The following is an 8,061-nucleotide window of genomic DNA, read 5'->3' on the forward strand; positions in this document are numbered from 1 at the left end:
TATTAAAAAAAAGGGCTTGCGCTTATTAAATTACTTACGTATCCTCTTAGGGTATAGGGGAATCAAAACCCACGTAGTTCTTTTACATTTTCACCCTTTTACATCACTCACTTCCATTTCCTCTCATTCCTCCCGTTGTATTCGTTCCTTCAGTATCAAATTCTTCGGCTTCGTTTTCTGAAAGTTGCATTCCTTGGATTATTTTCTCGGCTCTAGTCCAATCGTCGAGTAATGCTTGGGCTTCCAACGAGTCGGGAGACATAGTTGATTGCCGTTCATCTAATATGTTGCCGTCGGCACTGAATGTCTGCTCCACATCAACAGTTGACACTGGACATGCTAAAATTTCTTTGGCAATTACGGAGAGAACGGGAAAGCTTTGAGCTTTCTGTGACCACCACTTTAAAATATAGAAATTTTCACTATCTGTTTCATTAAAATCAAAAGAAGTGGTAAAATAATTCTAAAGTTCCTATGTGAAACTGAGCATCCTCGTTGGACGTTTCGTCCGTTCTTTTAACAAAAATTGTGTTTTTGAAAGTTTTAAATTAGTAATAAAAGTTTGTTTTTTTCGTTTTCCCGATTCCAACGAGAAAACGAAAAAAAATTAAAATTTTGAACCGGTGGTTCAACCCATCGGTTAATCGGCGAGCCGCCGATTTCACACCCTCTTGAACCGGAACCGGTCCAGTTCGGCTCGGCTAACCGGGTCAATGGGCCACCCGGCCCGTTGACCCGAGCCGGGTCCAGGTTAGACCGGGCCCGTGGTCGGGTCTACTCTTGGCTAGGATCGAGCTATCTCACTTGATCGTTGATTAAGATCAAATTATTTTTCTCACTTAACCTCTCGGCTAGGATCCAGCTTTGTGTTCAACCACAATGGCCACTAGCCTTCTCCGGGGTCCAATTTGCATGCGTGTTATCTTCCTTTGCATCATCGGAGCTTGAAAGTTGAAAAGAATTTGTTGTCATCGTGGTCTTTCTCATGGGCACCGTTGGAACCAAACTCAAATAGGAGGAAAAAAAAAATCAAAAAGTCAATTATTCTGATACTCAAATACTCATATTCTCTCTCGACCTTCTGATTGAGATAGTCTGGTAATTAGGATCAAACTATTACTTATCTCTCTAGATGATTGTTCGATCAAAATTGAGTTACATTTTCTAACCTCTCAGTTAGGATCGAGCTATCTCACTTAACTGTCCGGTCGAGATCAAATTATTTTCAATTGAGATCGAATCATCTCTCTCAATCGTCCAATAGAAATTGAGTTATAATTTCTTGACCTCCTAGTAGAGATAGAGTCATCTCTTTCGATCGTCCGATCGAAATCGAGTTATCTTTTTTGTCCATCCGATCGAGATCAAATTATCTCTTCTCTTAGCCAGGATTAAGTCATCTCTCTTGATCGTCCGACTAGGATTTCATCGTCAATTCTTGAAAATTTTAAAGAAAAATATTACTATCTAAGAATTGTAAACAGCAATCAAAGCAAAAAATTTTTAATGTAAATTGATCATTTTAAATTTTTTTTGATACCATTTGTATATTTTTTTTGCGTTTTATATTTATTTGTAAAGAATGGAAGATCTCTCAGATAATGAAGTATTGTTAGGAGTTCAAGTCAAATCAGTAATAAAAATTTGGCCCACCACCACACTAATTAATCGTGACAGCATTGTGACAATTTGACAACAAATAAGTTTCTGCCGTTGAGTCAAAATAGATTAAAGTTAAATCAACATATTAATGCAGCAAATAGTTCAATCAAATCAGTAATGACGGGAGGGACAAATTTGGCCCACCACCACACTAATTAATCGTGACAGCATTGTGACAATTAAGGGAAGTGACAGTTTCTGCCGTTGACGCAAAATAGATAAAAGTTAAATCAACATTAATGCAGCAAATAGAAGTTCATCAAATCAGTAATCAACAGTAATCGTGACATTGTGACAATTAAGGGAAGTGACAACAAATAAAGCAGTTTCTGCCATTGAGTGCGCAAAATAGATAAAAGTTAAATCAACATATTAATGCAGCAAATAGAAGTTCAAGTCAAATCAATAATGACGGGAGGGACAACGGCTGATTTGGCCCACCACCACCACCACACTAATTAATCGTGAGTGCGCAAAATAGATAAAAGTTAAATCAACATTAATGCAGTGACAATCAGTAAAGGGAAGTGACAACAAATAAAGCAGTGACAACAAATAAAGCAGTTTCTGCCGTTGAGTGCGCAAAATAGATAAAAGTTAAATCAACATTAATGCAGCAAATAGAAGTGCAGCAAATAGAAGTTCAAGTCAAATCAGTAATGACGGATGGGACGCAAAATGAAAAAGTGCAGCAAATAGAAGTTAGTCAAATCAGTAATAAAGCCCACCACCACACTAATTAATCGTGACAGCATTGTGACAATTAAGGGAAGTGACAACAAATAAAGCAGTTTCTGCCGTTGAGTGCGCAAAATAGATAAAAGTTAAATCAACATTAATGCAGCAAATAGTTCAAGTCAAATCAGTAATCACCTTTCCCTAATTAATGACAACATTGGTGGACCACCTGCCATCAAAATAGATAAAAGTTTCAACATATTTATGCAAGTCTGCTGTGGACCACCCCATCAACTGATCGAAAGTGAGTTATTTTTCCAGCCTTTGATTATGATCGAGCGATCTCTCTCTCTTGCAAAATGATGAAATTTATCATCTTAACGGCTCCACAGGATCAACTCCATGAGAACGATCTCTCTTAATTGTTTGAATAAGATTGAGTAATTTTTCTCAATCGTTCGATCTTGAATCATTTCTCTCGATCGGGAATGAATTATCTTTCTTAACCTCTTAATCGAGACTCTCGACCATCCATCGGTATCAAATTTTTATCCATCCGATCGAGACATCTATCTTTCCTAATCGTCCGATCAAAATTTAGTTATCTTTCTCGACCTTCCAATCAAAGATCGAGCCATTAATCTTTTTTCAATCGTTCAATCAGAATCGAATTATCTTTTTCAACCCTCCCTCCAAATGGGATAAAACTATCTTTTCTAACCTCTTAGTTACGATCGAATTATTTCTCTCATCCTCCCGATCGAGATCGAGTTATCTATTTTGATTGTCTAATTGAAATTGAATTATCTTTCTTGACCATTCAAACAAAAGTATTATAAAAATCTCAATTCAAATCCAAATCAACTTAAAAATTATAATGTCAAATGCGGATCAATTCGAATAACTCGATCAATCTGTCAATCCAATCTGATTTTACTATGCATAGGATTTTCTAACAAGGGAGAATTAAACGCACAACCACTTCTGTTTCCTATATCAGCGATGATGCCATTTAAAATACATTATCGTTCGTCCAATACATTCTTTATTCTTCCAGTCATTGATTAGTTCTCAAAGGAAAGATACAACAGTCGTCTTCTTCTTCTTCTTTCGACATGTAGAGGAGTCGAGCGGTTTGATTCATGGCCACGGCAGATTTTGGAGTTGTCATTGTTGTTGTTGTTTGGTTGCACCTGTCCATCTACTTCTTCTTCAGCTTGAACCATGATGGTGATTGGCTGTTGGATACCAAAGCAGGGCTGGAAAACCACTCTCACGCACTCTCCGACCGGGACGCCATCGACGCCATTGCTTGCAGTTGGATCGGCGCCACCTGCTTCGGTGACACCATCCCCACCGTCGACCTCACCAACTTTGCATTCGTCGGACTCTCTCCAGTCGCCCTCTGTCGCCGAAAAAATAAGTTGTCCTAGGGGTGAAAAAAAATACCGAATTTTCGATATACCCCAGATATCATACCGATATTTATCGTCCATATCGAAAATTTTGATATACCGAAAATTTTGGTACGGTATAATACCGTACCAAATTTTTCGATATCGGTATCGGTATGAAATTATTATTTTTCGATATTTCGGTATACTAACATTTTCGGTATAATACCGTACCGAAATTATCAGTATATCAAAATTTTCAGTATTTTCGATGTAATATACCGAAAATTCGGTATATTCGATATACTGAAATTCCGGTATACCAAATTTTCGGTATGGTAATCGTATAGATTTTTTTATGTCAAAATTTTCGGTACGGTATATGGTATCGTATGTAAAATTCGATATACCGTACCGATCCAGCCCTAGTCCGATGGATTGGATGGTCGGCGTTGATGAGTGATCTGATTCTATTTAAATCAATCAGATTAATCTGAATCCAACTCAATTAAAAAAAATCAAATTAAATTTCAGATCTAACCAGATCGGATCCTAATCATAAAATCTCTGATTTTAATTTGACATTTTTTATATCAATTTGAATCGAATTGAGATACATTTTTGATACTCCTAAAATTAAAACATGTGAAGATATTCTTATTTCATAGTTGTTCAGTAAATAATTAATACGTGTAACAAATACATCATATCTGTTATAGCATATTAAAATAATTACTTTTTTTAAATTCAAAAAAAGGAAGTCCGATGTACGAAGCTCCCGTCATGCGGGATCCAGAAAAAGAATCCATTGTATAGCCTTATCTTGCCTTTGGCAAGAGACTGTTTTCAAAATACATGGCAACAACCTTACCGTTCGCTAAGGCTCTTCTTTTTTTTTCTTAATTCAACTGGATTAAAAATAATATATAGAATATTTTTATGTTAAAATTTTGTATTAATTTAATTAAAATTATTTAAACTCAATTGATTTCCTTTATAAAATTTAAAACACTTGAAAATTATTATAGCAGTTATTTAGTTATTTACTCAATTTAGGCAGTACTTAAAAAACATATCCAACTTTCAAGGGTTACTAAGACTATAAAAGTTTAGTGCAGGAGAACCTAATAACTTTCGTACTGAATCCAACTCGGTGGAAGCTCAAGAACTGCATAGTTTGCGTCATCAATTTTAAAATTTTTTTACAAAATGAATATCCTATCCAACACCCACAAGCATAAGACTTCCATAACAAACTAAAAAGGACTTTTATAAGGCAGTGACTTTCAAACGCTAAAATAGAAGGAAATTTTACACTATGTCTATTACACGTTTTGAAGAGCTTAAATTGTTCTGACTTCCATTGTTGACTGATTTATAAAACTTTTTCCAAACGCTAAAGGAGAATTAGAACTTCACTTAATAAAATACATCCTGAAGCAGAACCAGAAACCAGACCCGACCACGGTTCGGAACCGCCGGTTCGACGGTTCGGAACCGTCGGTTCGACGGTTCGTGGGAGGTCGACCCTTAACCTTAACCGCCCAAGACGGTTACGGTTCACGGTTCGGTTCACGGTTCGTGACGGTTCGAGATTATTATATTAAAAAAATTAAAATTTAAAATTTATTAAATTTAAAATTTAAAATTTATTGAAAAAAGGGCTTTCACTTATTAAGTTGCCTATGTATCCCCTTAGGGTATAGGGGAATCAAAGCCCACGTAGTTCTTTTACATTTTTACCCTTTTACATCACTCATTCACTCACTTCCATTTCCTCCCGTTCCTCCCGTCGTATTCGTTCCTTCCGTATCAAATTCTTCGGCTTCGTCTTCTGAAAGTTGCATTCCTTAGATTCTCTTCTCGGCTCTGGTCCAATCGTCGAGTAGTGCTTGGGCTTCCAATGAGTCGGGAGACATAGTTGATCGCCGTTCATCTAATATGTTGCCGCCGGCACTGAATGTCTGCTCCACAGCAACAGTTGACACTGGACATGCTAAAATTTCTTTGGCAATTACCGAGAGAACGGGAAAACTTGAAGCCTTCTGTGACCACCACTTCAAAATATCGAAATCTTCGCTGTCTGCTTCATTAAAATCAAAAGAAGTGGTAAAATAATTCTCAAGTTCCTGTGTGGAACTTGAGGATCCTCGTGGACGTTTCGTCCGTTCTTTTAATAAAAGTTGTGCTTTTGAAAGTTTTAAATTAACATTAGTAGTTTGTTGTTGTGTTTCAGAAATATTAGGTTGTGTTCCATATTTAACATAATATTGATTATAAATATCAGATAAATAATTTCTAATAATATATATAATATTAGCGGGATTAGGAGAAGAAGAATCTTTAACAGGAATTAAAGCGTCATAATATAAAGTAAACATTTCTTGTAAAACTTCTAATTTAAATCTAGGATCTAAAGCAAATGCAACTAAATAAATTTCAGGAATTAAATAAAAATATTTTTCCCATTTTGTTTTCATAGCTACTATACAAGAAGTTAAAATTTCATTATTAATATGTTCATTTAAAATTAATACTATACTACAAAAATTCACTAAAACTAAATGAGCAGTAGGATAATAAACACCGGAAAGTTGTTCAGTTACATCATTAAAAATTTTTAAAATTTCACAAATACTACTACAAATATTCCATTGTTGTGAAAATAAATATATATTAGTATTACTATTTTCTGCAAAAAATAAACATAGTAAATCTTTATATTGAAATGAATCTTGTAATAATTGATATGTAGAATTCCAACGTGTTGGTACATCACGTGGAAATTTTTTAGGTCTCATTCCATTAGCTCTACAAAATCTACCCCATTGTTTCATCATAGATGGATGAGACCATAAATAAGAAATTGCTATTCTAATTCGTTTAATATAATTTTCTAAAAGCCTTAATCCATCTTGAACACATAAATTTAAAACATGGCAAACACAACGAATATGAAAAAATAAACCACCAATAACAGGTTGACAAACAAAATTTAATTCGTCTATAGAAGCGGTATTAGAACTAGCATTATCTAATGATATTGAAAATATTTTATGAGTTAATCCATATTCTTCTAAAATTAAACATAATAACTGTGCAATATTATGAGCAGAATGTGATTCATCAAAAAGTCTATAAGCTATTAACCGTTTTTGGAGGATCCAAGAGCTATCAATCCAATGGCAAGTCACACCCATATAGGAATGAGTTTGCCAATGATCGCTCCAAATATCGGCACATAAAGAAACTTTATTATTTAATTTACTAAATTCATCAATTAAATTCTTTTTTCCTTGTTTTACTAATTTTTAATTGTACGGGTAAGAGTAGTCCTAGGAACACGTTTAGCACTAGGATTAAGGGATTCTTACAAAAATCTTCAAAAGTACATTTAGATCCAAAACTAAAAGATAAATGTTCTACGGAAACAAATTTAGCTAATGATTCTCTTAATTTATTATCAGAATATAAAAATAAACCAGAATCAGTACTACTACCGATAGAAAATCTAGATAATTGTGTTTGAGATAAGTCAAGTCCATATTCTGTCGGGTGCTTCGTTTCTACATGTCGTTTTAACGACCTATAGCCGCCGCCGGCTTGGAATTTGTAGGAAGCATTACAATGCTTGCATTTTGCACGTATTTCTCCCGACGAAAGAGTGACTTTCTCAAAATGTTTTGTAAAAATAATAGATTTAAGAGGAGGAGGTTCCCGAACCTTAGAAGTAATTGCATCATTACTTTCTTGTGTTTCGGGCGTTACAAGGTGTTGGGCGGCCTCGATCTCATCGTCGGTGGATTGGATGTTGGGATCCTCGTGCGCTATTTCTTTTCCCCTTCGAGATCGAGAACTTCCACCACGGCCTCCTTCCATTGTAGGCGAAAGACGGAGTCGGAGCTCGGAAAACGAATGAACGCGAACTTACGAAATTGAGAATGAGAGTTAGAGAGTAGAGAAGTGTGTGAAAAATGATGAAATGAACTCCCTATTTATAGAATTCAGATCATAACGGACACTAAATCATAGCCATTGATCAAAAAACGGTCAAATGATCTCATCCGTTGAAAAAAAAATCAAAAAAAAAATAAAAAGCCTCCAACGGCTCCAAACCGCCGGTTAACCGCCGGTTAACCAGTGGTTCAGAGCCGTGGGAACCGCCGATTCCAACGGCTATAGCATAAAAAAAAAAAATTAAAAGCTTGAACCGGTGGTTCGACCGCCGGTTCAACCGGCTGAACCGCCGGTTCGGGCCCGCACCTAACCGGCCCGGCAGGCTGCCGGGCCGGTTACGGTTTGGCCCGGCTAACCGGGTCAACGGGCC

At 35.9% G+C, this 8,061-nt stretch overlaps 1 protein-coding gene across 1 annotated transcript in view; it reads right to left on the reverse strand.

The window, feature by feature from the left end:
* LOC141822777 (cycloartenol-C-24-methyltransferase 1-like) overlaps positions 1-8,061 on the reverse strand; it is a 38,779-nt gene that overhangs the window by 25,545 nt on the left and 5,173 nt on the right. The gene's annotated exons all lie outside the window — the stretch shown is intronic.

This window comes from Curcuma longa, chromosome 3 (genome assembly GCF_044706935.1).
Source record: "Curcuma longa cultivar G26 ecotype Majalengka, Jawa Barat chromosome 3, ITB_CL_G26_1.1, whole genome shotgun sequence".
Lineage (NCBI taxonomy): Eukaryota > Viridiplantae > Streptophyta > Magnoliopsida > Zingiberales > Zingiberaceae > Curcuma > Curcuma longa.